Below are 20866 nucleotides of genomic sequence, written 5' to 3' on the forward strand. Positions count from 1 at the left end.
ATTTCCTATTGTCTGAGTAGGTAGAGTCACTACTACAAAGTAGGTATAATGAGATAGAGTATGAAGCTTTGATAGATTTTATAAATTTCTAATGTTAATTTTTGTCCAAGGTAAAAGTAAATTGAGCTCTCATTATTTGCATTATTTATGTATTGTTTAGCTTAAGAGTAATTATAGTTAACCATATTTGTACACCAACAATAAAAAATCCTTACACCAAAAAAATGCATTTCTACAAACAAGTCACATGTATCCTCTTGTCTAAAGGTAAATAAAGTGGCATGCCCCCCACCCCAGTGTTCATAAATTACCCTTTTATTGGAAACTTTCTCTTATTTTTAGTTGCCATATGGAAAAATTGAATCCTGCAGGCCAAAAGTGAATAACAGCATTATGACAGTCATGACAACTCTAAGAGTGTTGGGAACACACAGAAACACATATAAACACACTTACCAAATGTATGCATGCACACACATACACCTGAGCAGTTTTAAAGGGGATGCCTATGTAGCTAGGTCTTTCCTCTCACACTTACTCCTCATTTTTTCCTATCCACTGAATGTGAAGGTAGCATGGTCAGCTCTGCTTGAGTAATAGTGTGACTCTGAATTCACCATATCCAAAACTCCCTCAACCAATAACTTTTGACACTGCATGGTTTGAACTTGCATTTTTCAGGCTCCTAAACTATAACATCTTTCCACTACAACTCACTAATATAAAGTCATAAAATTTTCCAACTAGGGTAATAACAATAAAGGGCAGAATGCACTTTTAAAGCCAGGAGGTGGGTATTTTGGTTTGAGCCTCACCATTTATACCACTGCAACTGGGGTCCCAGGCCTCTGTTTCTATACTTATAACATCAAGGCTGTCACTAAACAGTGTCTGTGAAATGAGTCTATTCTATTACCTCTGGGTAGAAATGGGGGCTTCTAGAACTTTCCATATCTCCTCCCATTGGGCCCCCAGCTCAGGTCCCTTCAGGTCATATTAACTTCTTAAGCCTCTCAATTTCAGACTCCCCAGCTTATTACTTACCTTCTGGTCTTCACCTAAGTAGTGATCTTTCTTTGAACAAAAAGCCTTCTTTGATATGGTGGCCTGTGTGGCTGGGGGTGATCAAAGGAAGCCCATGACTGCTGAGCCTTGACCTCACCACCAAGAGGGGCTCAAGTGACAGCCAGAGAGACAGCCTCAGAGCCTGGTTGGCAACTCTGCCTCCCTCTTGTGGTGGCCTCCTACAGTCTGAGCTGTGCCTAGCCACTGTTCCCTAAAGTCACAGTGTCCAAGAGTATGGGCCTCTTTCATTTAGTTATGTCTCTTGCAGTCTTCTATAAAATCCCCTTCTTTGATGAAAAGAAGGTAGAGTTTTACTTGTGTCCTCTTCCCTTTTAGGGTATTTTTTTCCTCTGTATGAAAGCATATGACAAATACTTCTAGGTATGTATAACTGCGTGTGTTAGTCAGCTTTTTCACTGCTGTGACTAAAGGACCCAACCAGCACAGTTGTAGAGGAGAAAAGGTTTATCTAGGGGTTCATGGTTCAGAGGTCTTAGTCCATAGAAGTCTGGCTCCATTCCTGGGGGGCTCAAGGTGAGGCAGACATCATGGCAGAAGAGTGTGGCAGAGGGAAGCAGCTCACACCATGATCAGTAAGCAGGGAGAGAGTAATCTCCACTTGCCAGAAACAAATACATACCCCAAAGCCATGTCCCCTAATTCCTACCTTCTCCAGCCACACCCTACCACTTCAGATAATCCCCTCAGGGGGTTAATTTAATTCACTGATTGGGTTAAGACTCTCACAACCCAATCATTTCTCCTTTGAACCTTCTTGCATTGTCTCACATGTGAGCTTTTGGGGGATACCATATATCCAAACTATAACATTATGTGCCTGGCCCCCAAAAGTTCACACTCATCTGACAATTCAAAATATATTTAGTCATTCCCAAAAGTCCCCATAGTCTCAACAGTTCTGAGATTGCTCAAAGTTTGAGTCCAAAATCTTCTCTGAGACTCAAGGCAATCTTGCATTGTGAGCTCCTGTAAAATTAAAAGTGATTTACAAGTATCCAATATATAATGATACAAAGTAAATATTTCCATTCACAAAATTAGGGGCAGAGAAAGAAGGGATAGGAACAAAGCAGGACTGAAATCCAGCTAGGCAAACAAGTCCTGTGGCTCCGCATCTGGCATCTGGGACACATGGCACCTTGATGTTCTCTCCAGAGGGCTTGTGTAGCTCTGCCCTTGTGGCCTTGTTGGTTGTATCTTAAGTGGTCTTCCTGTTGGCTACTTTTGCTTGATTCCTGCAGCTTTCCTTAGGATGATGTCCTAATTTACTGGCATTTCTTAATCTTGGAGATCTCCACTGCAGCTTTGGGCTTCTTCCTCAAATATCCACACATTGCCCTCTCAGGGGTTGCCCACAGGGACTCCAACCCTGCTGCACTTTGCCTGGCCTCCCCAGCCTTCCTTTGAAATCTTGGTGGAAGCCTCCATGGTCCCCTAAATCCAGCATAATGCATTCCTGTAGAACCAGCACTATGTAGTTGATGCCAAGGTCTGCCACCATCTTGAGCAGTAGCCAAGCCTCCAAGGACCCTGGTTACAGCAGCCTCTAAGTGTCTGGGTGGCTGAGCCCAAAAACTTCCTGGACCCCCTTGTGCAAGAAGGATTCCCCACTGGTCTCAGGAGAATTTTCATTTTTACTCCTTTGAGCCTGAGATGGGTGTAATCTTGCCAGCTCCTGAGATGCCCTCAAGTCATCTATCTTATTGTCTCTGGGCAAAGTCTTTAGCATTCTTTAATGGCAGTAATATCTTTAATAACTGCAACTTCCTTATCCAGGTTTTCTTCCTGCCTTTCAAATTAAAATTTTCAAATGTTTCTGCTCTGCTTCCTGATCATCATGTGAGCTGCTTCTGTCTGCCACACTCTTCCACCAAGATGTTCAGCCTCACCTGGAGCCCCTGGGGAATGGAGCTGACTGTATATGGACTGAGACCTTTGAAACCGTGATTCCTTAAATAAACTTTTCCTCCTCTACAGTTGTGCTGATTGGGTCTTTAAGTTGCAGTGGCAAAAAAGCTGACTAAAGACACAACATTAAATCTTCTCTTAAAACATGAAGGGGGCTTCTGGGATGCTGTGTCTATATCTTGGTGTTGGTAATACAATGTATTAAATTTGATAAAATTAATAAACTTGAATATTCATTATATTTAAATATTTTATATGTATGCTTCTTATAAGTTAAGTGAACAGGCCATGATCTGAAAATGCTGACAATTATATTTTATCCTTATATGAAAAACAGGTATGGCTCTTAATTTCTATAGGAATGTGAATTGTTCTGAAACTTTTGTGAAATATACTAAATATACCTAGTGATTCTCCAGCCTGAACTTCCTAACAGCATTAAATGGAACCTAAAAGTTTGATCCTTTCCTGAACAGGCAAAGCATGTAATATTTAAAGAATAAAACATAATGGAGATTGGAAAGCTAGTAGTGTAATTCTAAAGCATGTATTAAACTCTATTTCTTTATGTTTATTTTAGGGCCAAAAAGTTCTATGCAGCTCATAAGACTTTTAGCAGAATAATCTAAAAAAAAATGCTCCCATCCACCATGAAACCTCAAAAACATATCCTCATTGAGTTTGAACATCACTTGAGAATGTATCAAACAATGTTTTTTTTTTTTAATTAAAGAGATTCATCTTGATTCTTTTGAAGGAGGCCTTTAAATTCAGTCATTTGTGAAAATGTTTGATATATTCTTGCACCATTTTTATAGAATAATAGTAAATCAATATATCTGGTAAAGTACTTTCTGCAATAAAAAAAAAAAAAAGGATCTATGCTACAGAATCAAGTTCTATGCCCAGAAAACATCCAGTCCTATTTTGCTCTCTCTGAGCTGATACCACAAAGGGAATTTTACTTGCTAAGGAGGTGGGGGAGGGTCAGATCAAATCTATTTGGCATTATTATCTAGGCATTTCAAGGGCCAGATTCTTTCCTGTAACTACTTCTTATAACTGACAAGAACATGTTGTTCAACTTCCTATTCAGCGATGAGGATGTGCCTATGAAAGGCATCTGTGGAGGGAGGTTTGTTCTCTCTCTATCTTAATATCTTTGAAAAACTCAAAGTGCAGACATTGTTAAAAGGAACAGTTCCAGCTCTCATCAAGACTTTTCCCCAAAAGTACTCCCCAAAAGCAATCATTAATCAGTCCTTTTCATGGGTCACTTTATGTCACAAGAGAAATGTGGACATGCCCTGAATGTCCTTCAGGAGTTAGAGAAAAAAGAACCCTACAGAAAAGCTCTGGAGAGGATCACAATTTGCCAACATGAGTTAGTGAAAATATTTTTCAGAAAGAGACCTTCCCACATCACAACTAGCTCATTCAATTAATTTTTCTAGGTTTCTCCTGAAATTGTGGATGATTTCTCTCATCTAGAACCACCAAAGAATGCATTCCATAAATTTTCTAAGAGTACATGTTTATTCCACAGTGCATGTGGTGGTAATAACTATGTTTTATTGTGTATATTCATGAAAATGAATTGAATTAACTTGGAAAAAACATCTTGCTCATAGCCCATCCTTTTCTTTAAATACAGGGGATGTCAAAAGTAGAATTTGAATATAATATTATATTGCATATATTATTTTAAATTGACTTCATATATTTTTGTTAAAATTGTTATTATTTTATAATAATTCACTCATTTTATTCTACATCTATAGTTTAGAACCCATAAGTAATACAGATATTTGGTTTTGTTTGATCATTCAAACTTTATGTTCCAAAACTGGAGTTGAAAGACTGACTCGTAGTTTTATTGTACACTAGCTATGTGATCTTTGAGATGCTTGTAACTGTCCAAGCTAGTTTCATCATCTATAAAGACACTAAAATCATATGAATCGAATTTATCACCCCCACCCACCCATGATATTAATGTACTAGTCCTTGCAACCTGAGGATATTACCTTATATGGCTAGAGAGCAATTACAGATTTGATCAAGTTAAACATTTGGAAATGAGAGATGATCCTGGATTGTACAGGCAGATCTCATGTAACCACAAAGGCCCTAATGAAAGGGGTGCAGAAGGACAGGTCAGAGAGAAGGCTCCCACCCCCTGTGGTAATGGAAGCAAAGACCTGAGTGACCTGGTGCCAAGCTAAGGAACAGTAGCTGCCTCTAGAAGCCCAAAAGGGCAGGAATGGATTTTCTCCTGAGCCTCCAGAATGAACCACTCCTGCCACCACCTTGACTTTACCCCAGTTAAATTGATTTGGCATTCTGTCTTGCACAAGTATAGGAGAATAAATCTGTATTTTTTTACACCACTGAGTTTGTGGTAATTTCTTACAATAGCCATTGGAAACACAGTTATCATTTTAGGGAAGAATGCTTCCCAATGGCAGTGTGAGAAGTACTGTGGGCCCTCCCCCACCTCCCCCAAAACACTATAACTAATGAAAATTTTTAAAACAACAAACATTTGAAGTCTCAGGAAATTTTCCTAAAGACATACAGATAATGGAGAAATATATACTTGAGAAAACCTATTAAACATTGTTTTGATCATTGACTCCAGCATTGAGACATAATTTGTTCCCTACCTCCCAGCTCCATATGATAGAAGCTCTAGCTGAGTGGGTGTAGCCAAGAACAGGTTTTCTTCCTTTTACCAGCCCAATTTAGGGTTATGGTTTCTCCCAGGGAGGGTCACCTATGAGTATTTCTTAACCCTCCTAACTCCTCATTGTAGAAACTCCAGACAATTATAACCCTGAAGTCCCTTCCTTACCCAGACCTGCACTTGTAAGGCGGAAGTTTTAATCTGGCATGACAGGTCATAATCAGCTGCACTCCAGATTGCTCTTAGGGTAGTGGGTCCATGACAAGAGAAGCAAGCAAGCCAAGAAGACCAGAAGCCACCACCCCCAAGTACCCAGCTCATAGCATGGTGCCAATCCAAGAGAAATTATACAGTCCCCTCCTCCAGGTCCAGAGCAGTGAGGCAGAGGTTTTGCTGTAGACATAAAGCAAACTGTAAGAACAGAAAGCTCCACATATGTATTTCTATAAAGTAGGTATGGGGAGGGGAGCGATTTCTTTTTAATGGAGTGTGAGGAATTTTAGGACTAACTCCACAATTATAAACACTGAAGATTTTGATGGTGGGCAATTGAGAGAAGACTAGCAGCCCCATGACAACAATGAACAAAGTAGGATACAAGCTAGAAGTTTAACAGAAACATGGAAAGAGGCTCTTAGAAGAGCCTAGCTGGAGTTAGAATGAGCCTCAAAACTAAATTCAATCCCTGACTCGGCAAAGAGAGATGGCACTCAAGCCTTAGTTCCCTTTTCAGTTAAAAGGAAATAATAAAAACAATATGTTTCCTACTTGGTAACATTACTAATAATGTGTATTTAGAAAGCAGAGTCATGTTTAATATATGAAGGCTTCATTAGTAAATTTAAATTGAAATGAAGATACCTTAAGTCAGCAAGTAATAACTGGGCTATAATTTTTCCACAATGTAAACATTTAAAATACATATTGGATACTTTACATCACCTTTGTGATAAGTAATCAAAGGAACGTCATGGAACTCTAGGGATCTTATATTCTAGTAAAATTTTATAATCTAGTAATTTTAGATTGTGACAAGAGATAGTAAGTTATTAAGACAGAAATATAAAAATCGCAATTGACACTGTTATTTATAATGGAATGAGCAAGGAGACCATTTGAAACAGATGATATTTGAGTTCTGCATGACAAGAAAGAGGGAGCCATGCAAAGGTCAGGAGGAAAGGCATTTAAGTCAGAGAGACCACCAAGACCAAAGACCAGGACACGGGAGTGAAATAGAGAAAAGACCAGTGTGGTGAGTAAGCAAAGAAAAGAACAGCATGAGATGAAAAAGATAATGAGCCCGATTATAGAGGGTCTCACAGAAAAAAAAGAAGTGGGATAAACCAGGAAGGTACAGGATCTGATTTACATAGTCTGTTTCATTAGCAAGCAAAAATGTCCCTGGAAGCTCCCCGGCAGATGTACTTTACCCTTCATTGGACAGAATTATGTTGCATGCACACTGAAGTTTATAAGAAAATCACTGACAATAAGAATTAAATTGTTATGATTGGACCAGAATTAAATGGAGGTTTGCTTGGATGACCTATCACCCTTGGAGACCTAGGCTTTTTGGTAACTCTACAAAATCAAGGTTCTACTGGCAAAGAAGAAAGGAGGAGTGGAAAGTGCCATAGAAAATCTATGTTTGTTATATGAGTGGAGGTGCCAAGTAGTCAGTTGATTATTTACGAGAGGAAAGGTATCAAATGGATGGCAAATGAAGTCTCCTGCTTTGGGCTGATATTTAAAGTCATGGACTGGAAAAGATCACTTGGAGAGACCATCTAGACAGTCAAGTATTATATTTTGGCATGTATCAATATTTTGAGATCAGACAAAGGAGGAGAAATACAGGGTGGTCCAGAGCTAAGGTGATAAAGAGTGTTTATATTCAAAACCAAGAGATAAAGTTTTCTAAAAAGAGATTGGACCACTGGGTAAGATGTTATGGAGAGGAAGGCTAGTACAATAGAGACAGAAGTGCACATAGAACCTAGCAATATGAGATTATTGGTGGCCCTGACAAAAGAAGATCCAGTGAGTGATTAATCAGAAGCTCAATAGAGTAACTAAAAGAGTGAACAAAAGCCAAAGAACTATTTTGAGAAGGTGTGCTGTGAAAGAAAATAGAAAAATATAATAGAGGGCATCAACAGAGGTGTTTTGGGTTTTGTAACTTGGGAGACTATATATTTGCATGTTGCCTAAAATTATTCAATGCACAGAAAGCCACTGACATTGTACAATATAGGGGATTTAACTATGACAACAAATTGCTTGGAAATGTAAGAGTGGGTAGGACTTGAGCATTAGTGGTCTCAGAGGACTGACCTTTGATAGAAACAGAGCCACTCCATTTGAAAAAGAGGGAAGGCAGAGAGAAGAAAATGGGCATAGAGACCGCAAGGTGTGTAGATATAATCAGATTAAGTTGTCCTTGTCTGATGGTTTAGATTTTTTTATAATGAAGTCCAAGTTATAGACTAAGAATGGGGAGAGTGAGACTGTGGGAGGTTTGGGCAAGAAGAAATATGAGTCATTCCAAAGACTTAACAGAGAGAAACAGGAAAAGAGGCTATTGAGAAGAGCCTCCTAGAGTTGGAACAAGCCTCAAAACTAACCTCCAATCCTTTCCCTGCCAAGAGAAATGTGCATATCAATCCAATTTAAAAGGATAAGCAAGGATGCACAGTAGTTAAGAAATAGTCCCAAAGATATTACCACTATCTATGCCAGCCAGGGTTTATTAGAGTATTTATTAGAGTATTTAAGCCTTAGTTCCCTTTTCAGTTAAAGAGGAATAATAATAATATGTTCCTTACTTGGTGATATTATTAATAATATATGTTTAGAAAGCAGAGTAATGTTCAATACGTGAAGGCATCATTAGTAAATTTAAATTGAAATGCAGGTACCTTAATTTGGCAAGTAACATAACAACTTCTACTATAATTTATCCCTAATGTAAATATTTAAAATACATATTGGATATATCACATTAAGGTTTTTGATAAATAATTAAAGGAACATTTTCAAACTCTAGGGGTCTTTTTTTCTAGAGGGCTTTGTGATTATTGAGGGCATAGTTGAGGCTTGGAAATCACAAATTTAAAGTGCAACTAGGCTAACAGTTGTGATATAATCACCAGTAAGTGCAGGCACAGAGAAGACGGCTGGCTGGGTTCATGAAGGTTGGAATCTAGCCAGGCAAGCACAGGGAAAGTGGGGCCAGGGAATTTAGTGTTTTCAAGTAAATGGTTTTAATAATGGGTCATGAATTTACACTGTGTAAAAGAAGCAAAGGTAGGAGAATAGTGAAAATATGAAAGTGTGACAGTATCAATACACTGGAGGTTTCAATAAAATAAAGGGATAATTGCAGTGGAGTGCTAGGGTAAGGGAGCCGCAAAGTAGGTGGCAGTGACCATTGGAATAAGTTCCCATTTTAAGAGTTAGATTGCTTATCCATTATTACTTTGCATTTACTGCAGGTTTTCAAATAGATCAAAGGAACCGCAGAACTGAGCTTGCTAATGAAGAGTACAATTATGTGTGGTCAAGAAACAGCCATACGAATTGGGAATTGGGAATGTGGTAATTCAGCTATAACATGGTAAAATGGGCCACAAAACACCTGAACAATAGAGCAACATCACAGCATAAAGAGCTTGAAATCAGAGCAAACTGCTTCAAACCCTGGCTGGCATAGATAGTGGTAATATCTTTGGGACTATTTCTTAACTACTGTGCATCCTGGCTTATCCTTTTAAATTGGATTGATATGCACATTAGAAAGGATAATATATTTAAAGTGCCTGTAAATAATAGATTCTCGGTATAAATATTAAGCGCTGTGAAAATAAGGAGGTAATCCCTACTACTGCATGGCAGTTACTCATCCACTTTAGAAAGCTTATAATGTAGGTATGAAGGGATGTGTCAACCAGGACAAAGAAAGAATTCCCCCTCCAGGGTTTTCATGGGTAAAGGTGAATCCTGGGTTGGTTACTGCATTATATCTAAGATTTTGATGACAGTATTGCAGGTCTGATTATTTGCTAGTTTAATTATTCCTGACATTTTAGAAGTCAGGAATAAAATCACAATGTCTGGATTAATTTTTTAGGCTAAATTACAAATCCAGAACTAGGAGAACCAACACTGGTCAGGATGGTGTAGGAGAGAAGACCAGGTCTGATTATTTGCTAGTCTAATTATTCCTGACATTTTAGAAGTCAGGAATAAAATCACAATGTCTGGATTAATTTTTTAGGCTAAATTACAAATCCAGAACTAGGAGAACCAACACTGGTCAGGATGGTGTAGGAGAGAAGACTTACCCCTGAGCCAGCAAGAACAAACCAGCTATTCATAGACTTCCTATGATAATTAGAACTCAGTGTTTCTAAGTGGGTTCTGAAACCATCCCATCCTTTACCTCCCTCCCAGCTCCCTCTGACTTCTCATGACCTTCTCCAGTTGTTTTGGCCTCTCACTTTCCCCAAATTTGTCATTTGAGGGTTTTATTTTCCAGCTTCATGTTGCTTTTCAGTGTCCCATCTCCCCTTTAAATGATCTTCTGCTTTCCTGTTGAACCGCCAGTACCCAACCCTGCCCCAGGACCCTTTTTCCCATTCATGGTGTTCTCCAAGTCTCTTAGAGGGGCAGCTGGCTGGCAGGGTTGATGTCTCCCATGCTTGCATGTTAACCCCAAACTTCTGGGTCTTCAGTTTCTCTGGATTTGACATTATAAGAGGAAGAGTAGAATGAAAAATGCAGAGAGAAAGAATCAACCATATTTCAGAGGGAGGTCATTGCTAATTGAACAGAGGGTCAAAACAAAATTTGTAGAGAGCTATACATGTTTTCAAATATAATTTCCTGATAGCTTTAAAAAATTCCTTAAAAAGCTAGGTAAGGATCTATGGGAGCTCATAAGTTTTAAGTGCAAAGGAATTTTTCCCTAACAATTTTGTTTTCAGAGGATTCTCCTCTTCATCTTTAAACTTTATAATTCAAATAATATGAAAACTTTTCTATGACATAGATCTATTAGATATGAGAGGTGGTTGGCATACCTTGTCTGAGAGCCATCAAGTAAGAGAAAGCAAAATTAGAGAGACATATTTTAAAAATGTATTTCCCAGTGTTCTGTAATGAGAATAATTTGGACTTTCTTCTGGAAATTTCTCGTATCTTTACTATCTTTACAGTGTCCTTTTCTGACACAGTCAAACAGGGTTTTAATGACTTTATATCTAACAGATCACTTGATCATTTCATAATTTTATGTTATTTACAATAATGAATGTTTTCTTTATAGATTTTCTATAAAATAAAATGTGTGGTTAAGTCTGTGACAGAGATTGTGTCCATCTAATCCACTCTTAATTCCAGTATGTTGCCTACTTTCTACAGTTCACCAGTTGAATGAATTTATTCATCAATTAATTTTATCATCATTCAAGTTCCAAGTAACATCTGTTAAAGGATTTATTATTAGTTTAAAATGAAATTAATTCATCTACAATCTTGAAACTGGGGAAATTGTTTCTAATTAACCAAAATGTTCTGTCTTGATTCTTAGAATTAGGTAAAGATAGCCAATCTCATGGCAACTGTCAAATAATTTTGAAAATTGGTGAAAAGTAGAGACTTTAGGACAGATTATATATGTTTTTCCTCTCTCATCTGCTGTACCATTACTATTTTTATTATCAGAAGTTTAATTATTCAAGGCAGAGAATAGTTTTTAAAAATTTATAGGTTTCCATTAAAAAGTAATGCATATTTATTGAAGGAAGTTTGGAATACACAGGCAAGTAAAAATAAATAAGTAAAAAATCACTTATAATTCCAATTCCATGAAATACCTCTGTTTATGTTTTAATATGTCTTTTGTGTCTATTCTATACATCTGGGTTTATTTCTGCAATCATGGGATCATACTATTTATACTATTTAAGCAATCTTTTTTCACTTCGTAATAGGTTCTACAATGTTTGGCTCAAAAACAACACCTCAATCCATGTCATTTCCATTACCTTAGAAGCTTCATTTCCACATGTGTGAAACTGTTGTTCTTATTTATCAGTGGTGACGACAAATTCGAGCATTTCTCAAAGTGTCAGGAAAAAAAAGTATAGGAAAAAAAAATGAGGCAAGCCAGGTAATTGCCCAAAGGAGAAAATTCAGCTTCATGTCTATTTTAGTATGGTGGACCTGGATCTGAAAATGCCCATGCTTCCTGCTCTCACTGACTGCTGAATATAGTTTCACCCAATCCTCTCTTGTTATATGCAGACCCAGAAATCTGGCACAGAGAGCTATAGTAACAAAGCAGTCAGCCAGGTTGCCTTAGCTACACATTAATGATAGGATAGGATGGCTGCCCAGCAGTGCTTCCCACGAATTTGTGGAGGGGGAGGTGCAGGGGTTGGGTTTGGAATGTGCAGCATGAGGTGGGAATGTGCTCCTACCTCACCCAGAGGGTCAGTCACTGCAACAAGAAGTCAGGAAGTCAGGCCAGGCCAGCTTACTGATCTAACAACATTTTATCAGAGATCTGTCAACATTTTATTGGTTTTATAGCATACCATCCACTTGGAAACAGTTTAATAATACGGAATACATTTTTTAAAATTAGTCTGTAAGCAAAGGTCTTTTGATAATTATTTTCCTGAGTGAATTCTTTACACATTTCATACTGAGTGCAGTGGTCATTGTACTGTTTTGTGTATGTATCTCCAGGTTGATGCTCTGTCTTCCAGTAGTGTGTGCTGCCTTTGGGGATATCTGTTTTCATTTGCAAATGTGTATCTAGGACTGTGGAATCTTAGAAAGAACTCTCCTGCAAGGACCTCTTTCTCTAGAGCTGAGACGTTCAATTGCATAGCTATAAGCCACATGTGGCTCCTTAACTTAATGAAAATTAAATAAACTTAGAACTTGACATTATCAGTCACACTAGTCACATTCCAAGTGTTGGATAGCTACACCTGACTCATGGCTACCATATTGGATAAAACAGATACAAAACATTTCTGCCACTGCAAAAAGTTCCATTGAGCAATGCTGTTGGAGACCCTAAGAGGTTAGCAAGCCTGTTTGCATTTCTGAACCTATCAAATTGAATCAGTTCTTCAGATGTTTCACTGACTCTCCCTGTGGTGTTCTGCATTTATAAAAACTATTCTGTAAGAAAGGGAAGTTCAGGAAGAGAGTGGTGACTAACATACATGCATTATGTAGGCAGATCGCCAAACTATCTATAATTGTATACCACTATAAAAAGCATTTTTGAGCAATTGCCCCCAATATAGGCATTTACAGTTATAAAATAATTAATATGTGCTAGTGTCAGCTAATATTTTCAAGCACAGTACATACTTAGGGCTCATTAAAGATAGCTGATATAAATCCACATTTCAAATAATCTTCCTGATAATTCCGAGCCTCAGGGGCCAACTACCTGTCATATCTAGTTAAATCATTACTGTTTTAATTTCACAATATGACTGAAAAAGAACTTTCTTTCAGGAGTAGAAGTGTCTGTTCTGCAATTATCTTGTTCTTCTTGTGTATACCTAGTCTGCCTTCTATCTTCACTTTTTTGTAGGGTCTCTTTTTAGGCCACTTGTCCCTTGTGTGAGGGAAAGTTAATACTAGAAAATATAATGTGTAAGCCCAACTATGTGGGCATACATCAGTAGCAATATTTAACAATAGGCCATTATCAAAGAACCAGAGAATTCACTGCCATCAAACACAAGCCCCTACCCTTCTCTCTGGCTGTTTTACACTTAGCTGTCTTAATATGAGCGCTTACTACCACTCATACACTGAATATGGGGAGACCTGATTTGGTTTTGTTTTTTATGATAAATAAAAATACAAGTATTATTTCAAATATTTTCTTTCCACATCCAAATGAATCATATCATAAGAGAAAAATCCTGCTTTGGAGGCCACACATTTATTCTACAGTAAGATATTTTTAATCCTGTCATGTAATATATAAATTATATTCAATTAGGCTTAGCCTTATCTATATTTATGTTTATTTTAACATAATTTATTCTCCCTAACATATTATGAAAGCCTACAGATGTTTATATGATGCCAAAAATTTTTTTTAACATTAAGAAAAACATGTCTGAGATCCTAAATATTTGTGTCCCAAATTTGGTTATTAGCTTTTTAGCAGCCAGTGTGAATTGGGAAATATTAATCCCAATAGAATTATCTCCAATTTATAAAGAGCAAATGTAGGGATTAGGAAAGTTCAAATAAAAATTTTCCAAGTTTTTCTAGCTAGCAAGTGGAAGTTCAGAATGTGAATTCAGTTTTATCTAATCCCACAGCTACTCTTCTGGGATGAGGTAAGGGATAAACAAAGACAGCTTTTAAAGTTTTTAACATTACTTATCATGTAAGTTCTTACAAGGGCTAAATTAAATGGCATATTAGTTTCCTAGGTGTTATGTCAAAGCACCAAAAACTAGGTAGTTTAAAACATTAATTCACAGTCTCAGAGTCTGGAAGCTGGAAGTCCCATATCAAGGTCCCAGCTGGGTTGGATTATGTTGAAGGTTCTGGGGGAGTCTGACCCTCGGCTCTGGCTCTCCTAGCTTCTCAGCAGAAGTTGGCAGTCATTGGTGGTTTCAGCTTGTAGACTCATCACTTCAGTTTCTGCCTCTGTTTTTACAATGTGTCTGTGTCTCTCATTATAAAGACACAAGTAATGCTGGCTAAAAGACCCACCTACTCTAGTATGACCTCATTTAACCAAATAAAACAACACTCTTTCCAAATAAGGTCACATTCTCAGTCAGTGGGAGTTGAGATTTGAACATATCTTTATCTTGGGGGTGAGGCACAATTCAACTCATATAGTGTAAATACCTTTTTCTGGGCTCACCCATGGTGGGTTTTTTATATATTTGAGTTTCCTTTGCCTCCCTCTGAATTGAACTTCTTAAGAGCAATGACTTTGTATGACTCCTCTTTGTTGTCACAGTATCTATCATATTCCTAATCCTCACCTCCTTCCCAGCTCCCTCTGAATTCTGGTGACCTTCTCCAGTTGCTCTGGCCCTAATTTGCCACTTGACAGTTTTATCTTCCCAGATTCATCTTGGTTTACCCATCCAATCACCTTTTAAATGGTCTTCTGCTTTCCTGTTGGACTACCAGGGCTTAACCCCGGCACTTGTGATTTTCTCAAAATCCCTTAGAGGGGCAGCCAGGCTAAAAGGGGTGATTGTCTGTCATGCATGTGTGTCAATTCCAAGTCTTTGATTTTCAGTATTGCCTGACTTTGACTATTACAGAAGAAAAGGTAGACTGAAAGTATGCGGCAAGGAAACATCATGTTTCAGAGACAGAAATCACTGTGAGTCAGTTCTTTGAGTTTTATACTATAAATAATGTTCACTGCAATACAGATTGAGAGAAGTGAGACGTTAAAATCCAACAATATTCTATCACTTTAATTATTTTCTGTTATAAGCAATCACCAAAGCTAAGTGAAACAATTATAGTAGAAACCCTCTTATAACCAATAGATAAGTATAGTTTGTAATTAGCAAAACTAACAATTCACCAGAGGGCTGCTGAATTTCTACTTTTGTGGCTGTGACTAGGTTTATAAATAAATGGAGAATGCTTGCTAATGATCAGATGAAGTAGGTAAACTTTCCAACTATGATTTTTATATACCAAACTTGATGCCTAAATTCTTTTCTATCAGTGAAACGCACAAATCCTTAATTTGTGAAACTCCAAATAAAGAGAGTTATTGAATTACTCATTTTCACTGAAAGGAAATGTGACAATGGATACAAAATTTCAGTTAGTAAAAGATGATCTATGGATTTGAATATATGCAAAGTCAACTAATTAGAGTAATGTTTTCCAAAGTTATATGCTTTCCTCTGTATAATATTGCTATAAACAAGATGAAATGACTTTTAACTCTTTAAAAATCCTTTGTCTGTTCCTCCTCTTTTCCATGGAATCAAGTCTTTCATAAACTAGACTCTTTTCCTAGTTTGGTCGCCAGTTTGCAGAGAGAAACAGAATTTGCCACGTTACCTGATCTCTCTTGGGCCTTTCTTTAGAAGGCTTTCTAATAGGGGAATTGGAATATACTATTGTTAGGTGCCTTCCAGCTCTTCATTCTTAGATTCTATGAATATAGGAAACAGTTTTAAACTACATTATTTATCTTTTCATAGATAATTTCAAGCCATATGAAGCTCACACATTTTTAATTGGCTAAGGAATTGAGTATGTATTCAGAAATAAAAGAACCCAATACACAAATCACCTTCTGCAAATAATGATTATAACAGAGAAACATGCCAGTCATGAATCCCTGATCAGTTTTCTACATGGTGACTTTTTAAATCATACGCTGATTTCTAAACTAAATGAGGTCCTTTAAGTTATACTGTGATTTTCAATATTATGAGAGCAAAGGGCATGTGCAGTGAATTTCCATGGTTGATTCTGTATAGGCAATTCTTCCTAGACAGCAAAATGGATCTATTTAAAGACAAAAATTATTCACCGAAGTCACTTTCACAAATTTTAGCAAATGTGTAGGTTTAAGCCATGCTTACAGTATGCCAGATTGATTAGAATTTAAAAACACCTTGAAATTGCACGTAGTTTTGAACCGAATGTGAATTTATGAGGCAGTGTACAAAAGTGAACACACCTTTTCCCCGCTGATTGCATCAGGTGTCTTAGACAAAGCAGCAAAGGGGGTCATTAGCTCCTATAGGAGCAATTAGTGAACATGCTAAAACTTACCAAATGTATAATGCATGAAGTTTTGGGAAGGGTTTGAGTCTTTGCAGAACAGCTCAAAATAATGACAGACATTTCTTAAAGGAATACTGACAATTCAGTTGTCTATCTGTTTATTGATATCTAAAGTACCCTTATTATAAGATGATTTATTGAGTAATTTATAGATCATATCTTGCTTCAAAAGTACCTTTAGTGCTGATAAAATGTAAAATATATTATCAAATTTTATGACCTGAATTTCTTCTATCTTCCTTTTCTATGGAGCAGCTTTTTCGATGATTCTAATATATTTAACTCCTTAAACTTGTGAAAGTTGGTCTGCCATCTGAAGAGCATGAAGGACACTTCAGTTACTAGTAATTCCACCAAGCCAGAAGGACAGCATTCCAGACCCTGGGAATTTCCTTCTAGAGGGCTTCAAAGTCTCTGCATGCCTTTAAGATTTAAGGAAATGACATGTGATAAGAAGATTGATAGTGAAAATATACCACTCATTTTTAGTATATTGGCTTCAAGAAGATCATTAGAACTTAGAAAAACAATAGGTAGATTTTGTTTGTTTGTTTGTTTCTGAGACAGGGGATATTGCTCACAGGGAGCAGAGGGCAGATATGTGGGGGATCTGGCTGCAGGAGACCTGGGGGCAAGGGGTCAGCACTGGTGTGTCAGGCTTGGAAGAGGCCCTTCTTTTGAAATAGAAAATAGAAATTGAGAAAGAGGGAGGGAGAAACTGGTATTTGCAGACCTGAAATTCTACAAATACTTCACATAATCTTTATCTATTGGTCTTACAGGACCCCTGAAATAGATAGCAGCCCTCATTTTACATACACTTTTAAATTATTTATGTGCCTAGATACACACTTTGTCTGTCAATATGTCACTCTTCTATAAAGTAATAGATACAGTATTTCTGCCCCAAGCTCAGGTTGTTTTTTTCCCATTTCACTCCACTGCCTCCCAGACAAAAATGCTGAGGAGTGAGTGTAGAGACATGGTGGGGCTAGGAAAAGAAATGGAAGGTGAGGCTGATGGTGGCCTACTTTCTTTCCAGCATTAAGAGAGCAGGCAGCTGGCATTTGGGAATGTAGAAATTTTCATCTATAATACACAATATCTGTGTATTAATATCTAATATCTGTGATATTAATCTCTAACACAGTGTACTTCTTATTGAAGAGTTGTGGCTGAATAAAATTTGGAAATCAAACTCTGTTGATTTAAATATGCTTTGTCATTATGACTTCCTAACTTTCAATTAGCAACATCCTTAACACTGTTTTTCTCTCCATCTCTCAATTAGCAATTCAGAAATACATAAGAAAGCTTCTACATGAAGAAACACTGTTGATTTTTTCATAAATAATTTTGTTTCAAAGTGAACTGTCATGCAATTCATTTTTCTTGCTCATGCATTTTTATTGTACTTTCTTTCCTAACTTATATAACAAGGCACATCGCAATTTGGCAAATCAGATCAAATCGACGCAGCAAATACAGAACACTGACTTGTTGCACATCATTAAGTGAAGATGATGGAGTACTTCAAGATGCTAGATGGTAAGGAAAAAGTCACAGAGAACAATAATGGTGGAAGGGACCTCTTGTCATACTAGCACCTAACTAGTTACAGAAAAGTTGTGGCTAGTAAAACCAGTATCTGGAGGATAGCCAGGTTGAAAAGTTCTGACAAGTACTTCAGCAAGCAAATCAGCAGGAGGCCTGCGCAACAGTCAAGGGAACAGCACAAAGAAGCAGAAAAGGAGGAGGTGACCTCTTATTGTACCCACAGACCAGTGAAGGTGTGTTGAGACCTCAGCAGTCAGATGCAGTAGGTAGAAAGAGGAGATAAGAGCTGTGTTTATGAAAACTGACCCAATTGTGTCTCTGGTCTCCTAGAAAATGGCCAATAGTCAAAAGTAGACAGGTCCAAATCAAGTTGGATTCTCTTCTAGATTCTCCCTTGGTTCAAGGGAGCACCAAGGCAGTCAGAAGCAGGATTCCAAGTAGTGAGGACACCTGAAGGCAGAGGAAAAGAAGCGTTGTGGGCCAAGTGACCAGTCTGCTTACCAACTACAGAAAAAGCAGCAGGACTGAATGAGAATGATAGAGCTAAACAAACAGGGTGTGTGCAGAGCCCAGTTGTACAACCAGGCCTAGGTGGAAGTCTGAGATCAAGATAGGTTGGTTTCAAGTGAGGCCTCACTTCCTGGCTTGCAAACAACTACCTTCTTGCCATGTCGTCATATGATCTTTCCTCTCTGCATGCACATCCCCGGTATCTCCTCCTCTTCTTCTAAAGACATAAGTCCTATTGGCTTAGGGTCCCACCCTTATGACACTATGAATGTTGAGAGAGGGGATCACAATTTAATCTGTAACACTGAGAAAGAACTTCAGGAGTTGATGTACTCAACAGAACTGAGGTATAAACGCAGTCACAGAGACAGAATAGCACAATACAGCATGAAGATTATTCCCAGATTCAGGGTCTCTTATATATATCTTTAAGAATAATTCTGCACTTCATCTGCTGAGTTTGGGAAGGGAAGAGCAGGAGAGATTCCACACTTCTCTCTGGTCTGACTGGCATTGGTACAGCCAGACCCAAACTTAAGGGGAAATACTTTTTATGACTACAAAGGATGGAAGCTCAGGAATGCAGGGCTGGACAGAAGGCAAATAGATTCTGCCCAACACCACTGCTCCCTGGCTGGTGTGGTTCAGCAGGAACGACAGCCTGTAGGCAAATTCTGACCAGGATTGGTGCACCCACAGAGCTGCTGGAGCATAGCAATGTGAGAGCTTCCTTAGCTCAGGGGCCTAAGAAGGTGTGGGAGAGGTCATGCCAGGTCAGTGGGCATGCTTCTGGGGCTGAGGTCACCTTTCATAGGGACTCTACAAATACTGAAGTCATAGAACCAAAGTAAAGAGGACCACTGGGGATTCCAGTTCACCAGCCAGGCAGAGGCCCTGAAGAACATGCTGAACGGGATCATCCTGTATTATTCCTCCTTCACCCTTACGTGGGTGGTGCTTAGCATAGGTTAGTTTGTCTCTATGCCTGATTGTTGCTTATGGAGCTCTAGAAGTTACTTCAAACATATTTTAGCATATACATTTATATCCACACCAGAGATACTTTTGTTATGAAAAAAACATATATTTAGATGAAACATTTTCCAAGTGCAAATATGAACCGTTCATTCATCTTCAATGTCTTCTCATTGAAGAGAGAGAGATCATGACCTGCTCCTCTTATGTCCATTTGCTTTCAGTTAGCAACAACTGAATGTCCATATAATCCTTTCTCCAACAGTACACCCCTCCTCAGGATAGGTTTCTGGGGAGATTTTTTAAATTAACCACTTTAATCACCCTGACAACTAAAAAATAAGCCTGAATAGGTTTGGGGCTTTACCAAAGCAAATACCTAGTTCCAGAAATTTCTTTGCTTTTATTTACCATGCAGCGCCAACCCTCCCTGGGTTTAGAAAGAAACCCAGGCTGACCTGCACAGCTATTTCCCAGGGAACCTTCCTGTTGCCAGGGAAATCTCCGTGGGAGATTGTCCAATTTCATGGCAGTCCTTTTGGGCTAGGAAGAGCTGCTGGTACCACAGGCATGAGAAGGTTTCCACCCTAACATCACTACCTCTTCAGCCAGTCTTCTCTCCCACCCCATCCCCAGTACAGACACACACGCACAGACACATGCACACACACACAGGCATTTTGTTCAAATGTAAGGCCGAAATGACTGTAACACTTATATCTAATCAAATAGAATCAGGCAAATATGTAAGAAAACAACTTAAGAAAGGATTTAGTATGTCAAGATGACCCAAAGAAAACAACTTAAACTGGTGAAGTGTTGAGCACAAAGAAGTATTTTAGAAATGAGGATAGAACCTGGCTCTTCTGAGGACTGAATGGCATCTAAAGGAAATAGCTGAGCCTCCATCTAGACTAGGGAAGGCAAATAAATCAAAAGCCAGACAAATGAGCCTGTATCTAGGCTAGGCTGGAAATTAAGGAAAACCTATAGCAAGCACAGGACAACGCTGGGCAGGTGTAAAGTATAATTTATACAATCTCCATATTGCAGTTAGAACTCCAAAGATCCTTTTAAGTACTTTAAAAAATGGTTTGTATGTTTCAAAATAAATTGATTAATGTAAAAAAGGAAAGGGAAATGTGTTAATTAAAATATCAGTCTTTAAATCTGAAAAAATACAGGTTTATTAGTTTATTAATAGTTTGACTTCAATTTTTCTGGACTTAGAATATGAGTAGAAATGACCTTGAGAGAAGACATATCATAAAATCTCTTGAGCATATGTGAGCTCTGCCACTAATTAAC

At 38.0% G+C, this 20866-nt stretch overlaps 1 protein-coding gene across 16 annotated transcripts in view; it reads right to left on the reverse strand.

Moving 5' to 3' along the window:
- Positions 1-20866, reverse strand: part of Lmntd1 (lamin tail domain containing 1) — a 340293-nt gene that overhangs the window by 93627 nt on the left and 225800 nt on the right. Inside the window, exon 8 of one of the 16 annotated variants that reach the window (XM_058576411.1) lies at positions 18380-18523. The exons of the other annotated variants lie outside the window; for them this stretch is intronic. The gene's annotated coding sequence lies outside the window, so the exon portion shown is untranslated. The remainder of the gene's footprint in view (positions 1-18379; positions 18524-20866) is intronic. 16 annotated transcript variants of the gene reach the window in all.

Source organism: Marmota monax, unplaced genomic scaffold (assembly GCF_021218885.2).
Source record: "Marmota monax isolate L192 unplaced genomic scaffold, Marmota_monax_Labrador192_F-V1.1 WCK01_AAM20220418_F8-fsc00012, whole genome shotgun sequence".
NCBI lineage: Eukaryota > Metazoa > Chordata > Mammalia > Rodentia > Sciuridae > Marmota > Marmota monax.